We start from the raw sequence: 4,097 nt of genomic DNA on the forward strand, positions 1-4,097 counted from the left end.
TTCAGACGCTTGTCTTGTCTTGTGTTATGTTTCGGTACAAATTTTTCATATCGTCAGTTAGCTGAGTTTCTTCCCGTTAAAGGTAGGGTAGGTAAGAATGGAGAAACCAGCTCGAGTGCGCTAGAATTTGAAAGTACGCAGCCGAAAAAAATCTGCCCCTTCCTTCAGACTTCCTCACACAGCCCCTCCTCCAACACACACAAACGCGCACAGGACCAATGAGGGCACGAGATACATTTGTGCACGAGATGGAAGGCTGACAGGCAGGTAGGCCATCCAGTTATTTAAGCCGGGCCGGCTCAGATGATTGGTCGTGCTTTTTGCAGCACCACGGCTTCCACAGATTAAATATTTGTTTGTATTTATTGTCAAAGCATTTAATGTATTCATTGCTATCGAGATGTTAAGAGCATTCCATGGAATATAACAACAAGTGTTTCTGAAGTGAATTACCTACCTTTAAGTGGGTATGACACATGAATAGGTTGTTAAATGTTAAGAAGCCCTGAGACACAGTTTCGTTAGGCCCCGTAGCCCCCGCCGGCCTTAACAGGTTTTAATGAGCTGGACATATGAAGTACAGCCTGCTTAACTTAGAAGTCCTTAATGTTGCTCATATCTCTTATCAGGGGTCTCTGGGTGGGTGCAGGAAGTGACAGGAAGTTATGTTAGAACAGAAACAATGGGTGGGATTCTTATAAGCTACTAAGGCAACGCACTTTAAATAGAAAACAAGTTGCCAATTTATTAGACTTCCGAAATGTTCCCAATCATAATTAATGTTTGAGTTGACGGCTGAAGTATAAGCTTAAAGTGGAAAGCTGAAAACACAGAAACAACATATTTGCTTTGAAATATTGTGAATATCTCCCCATGTAAAGAAATTATCATATAGAAAAATTACAAATATTTAATATTTACAGGGTTTTAATATTGTAAATGATTATAGGTGTAGAAAACACAGGACCGCCACGGATGATGGAAATAAATGTCTTTCACACAACAATAAAATCAAGTTGAGGACCCAATATGTTGACACACAAACGCTGCAAATGAATAAAAGAAAACAAAAACAAAGTCATTTGCAACTAGACAGTAGAAAAAAGCTACTACAAAAAGTATAAAGGACAGGAAAAAATCAAGGGCGAAAACTATCATCAACTTTTTTGCATTTATCCATTTATTTTTCTCTATACTGTTTTATGTTGCTAATCTACGGAGCCCTGGAGGGTTCATAGAGAGAAAAATAAATAAAACGTGGCCACGTTTTACTTTCTCGTGCGCACCAGTTAATAAAGCGTGCCCACGAGTTAATAAAGCGTGGCCTCGTTTTGTGTGTTTGTGTGTGTGTGTGTGTGTGTGTGTGTGTGTGGGNTATTAACTCGTGCGCACGAGTTACTAAAGGGTTCGCAGATGTTACTAAAGCGTGCGCACGAGTTACTAAAGCGTGCGCACAAGTTAATAAAGCGTGGCCTCGTTTTGTGTGTGTGTGTGAGTAAGTGAGCATTTGTTTATGATAGTATCGTTCGTTCCGGTGCACTCCGGCAGGACTATAGCACATCGAGATTAAAATTAAACGAATTTCTTTCACTTGGGAATAGAAATATAACTATGGAGAACCAGATTTGTTCGCGGTACTTTGAAAACTTACTGTTCGCGGTAATTTGAAAACAAATGCTGGTGGTGTCGGACACACACAAACACACCGAACACGCACACAGAGCGGAGCTGAGCACACACACACACACGCACACGCACACGCACACGCACACACACACACACACACACACACACACACACACACACACACACACACACACACACACACACAATGCGCCCCGGTGACATCTCCTTCATAAAACGAGGGGGAATACTCTGGTAGTTCGATGTGTGTATAGGTATATGTGGTTAAACGTAGCAGCCTCGATCTCTATTCAGCTGTTCTAATGAAGGGAAACGCAGTCAAGTAAATAGTAAAAGGCACAGGTCTTTGCAGCTGGTGCTGCTCTTCTCAGATTCTGCTGAGTTACACGTTACTGCCTCCAGAGCCCTGTACGCCGAAGCCAGTTCAACAGACACTGGATATGTTCGATTTACCCGGCTTAATAGCCCTAACAAACGCGATGTCGATAAGCGGTCCTACGAAGCTGGTTATCAACTCAGTAAATCAACCANACTCTTAGACGACGTCTGTTAATGATGACACGCGAACAGCTGTATCCCCTCTCATCGGGCTTAACTGAATAACCCCTTAGAACCGGGCCATTTCTGGTTAAATATTTATTTAAATGAATGAATATTTCTCTTGTTAGTCAAGGAATTCAATGTATGATGGGTCCTGCTTTTGTGTTCCGTTTTGGTGTAAAATGTAGCCTACATTTAAATACAAATATAATTATAGTAATGTGAAGCCTTTTAGAAATGAATTGCACATAATAATTCCCACGGAGCTGTGAGCACTTATACATGTATGTGACGCTTTTCCACTCATCTTCCAGTTGTCGGTTTTCCTCTGTTGAAATCGACCAGCTGTGAAGGTGGGGGCACTTGGTGGTGAAAACACTTCCACGTAGTCTGCTCGCGTGTATCCTCCCTTTCGTCTCCTCCCGCACCCCTCCTCCGTGTGCATTTCAGCTATTGGGACGTCCTTCAAAACGGCGTGCCTTGATCGATTTCTGGGTCAAGTCCCGGAGGAGGGGAAGAGAGGAGTCGAGGAGGGGTATTGGGATGAGGCTACAGTCGGATGGGTAAACAAAACGTCCCCGTTTTCCAGGCAAAGTCCCCGTTTCCGGTGGCCGGTATCCGGTTGAAACTCACGAAAATGTTCCCGTTTTTGAATGCGCGTTAAAAAACAGAGCAAGGTGAAATAAAATGTTACATGTCAGAAAAACAGAGTAACAGTGTTGTGCCTTTTTGTAGCGTTAGCGTATTTCTACCTCTACTACTTCTTCTTCTACCTCTACTCCTTCTTCTTCTTCTTCCAATTTAATGTACCTGCCCGCGAGATATTGGACAAAAGAAACTCGGCTAGTAGGTGTCAACTAAATCCATAGTATTACAACAAAAGTGCTTTAAACGAGGTAAATTAGGAATGTATGTTCTCAATCGCCAAGTATGGGATTGAATATTACATTAGTTTAGATTAGATTTATTGTCCCCAGGGGGAAATTCATTTGCACAGCTCTGTTGTGGTAATCTGTATTATATAAACCGTATTGGTACAATGAGCGACATCTAGTGGCGGATTGTGGAACATTGATTTGATTGTTCTCATGGCAGTTAGACTCTAGAGACAAACCAGGGGACTTCACTTTAATCTGCGTCTATCCATTTGGTGTAGTGTTTTATCCAATATTACATTTGGTCACTTTCTTATGAAATGCCAGGTTTTAGGCCTTGGTCTGAACATTCAATCCTGGAAATAAAAAATCAACCAGATACATTTTTCTAGATAGATAGTAAGTAACATNATTACATTTGGTCACTTTCTTATGAAATGCCAGGTTTTAGGCCTTGGTCTGAACATTCAATCCTGGAAATAAAAAATCAACCAGATACATTTTTCTAGATAGATAGTAAGTACTGTAAGTAACATCTGTATAGGAAGACGAGTTAAGGGATAGAGGAGAAAAGGTTATGATATAATTACAGAGCCAATTTATAAATGGAGGAAATCAATGTTAGTCTGTTAACCAAAGTGCAGCCATCTGATAATGTACTATCTGTTATTAAAGATCAGAGGAAAAGAACAGAACGAGAGGGGTAAATCTGGAATAAAAATAAAGAAGCGACAATATTGTGAGCAGTGAGAAGGAAAAAAGCTTGGTATGTCAATTCATTACATTGCCAGTATTTTTCGTTGTTGTGAGAAAAAAAAGTCGCCCCCTTGGATTCTTTAACAGCCCCCTCAGTCATTTCATCCTGGAGCCGGGCCTGACACACACACACACACACACACACACACACACACACACACACACACACACACACACACACACACACACAATGCGCCCCGGTGACATTCATAAAACGAGGGGGAATACTCTGGTAGTTCGATGTGTGTATAGGTATATGTGGTTAAACGTAGCAGCCTCGAT

General features: G+C 41.5%; 1 long non-coding RNA gene across 1 annotated transcript in view; it reads left to right on the plus strand.

Moving 5' to 3' along the window:
- Window positions 1-2,594: 2,594 nt before the first annotated feature.
- Window positions 2,595-4,097, plus strand: part of LOC104940861 (uncharacterized) — a 5,034-nt gene continuing 3,531 nt past the window's right edge. Inside the window, exon 1 of the long non-coding RNA XR_797835.1 lies at window positions 2,595-2,880. This is a non-coding gene — a long non-coding RNA (uncharacterized lncRNA). The remainder of the gene's footprint in view (window positions 2,881-4,097) is intronic.

Source organism: Notothenia coriiceps, unplaced genomic scaffold, assembly GCF_000735185.1.
Source record: "Notothenia coriiceps isolate Sejong01 unplaced genomic scaffold, NC01 NC01_scaffold00000290, whole genome shotgun sequence".
Lineage (NCBI taxonomy): Eukaryota > Metazoa > Chordata > Actinopteri > Perciformes > Nototheniidae > Notothenia > Notothenia coriiceps.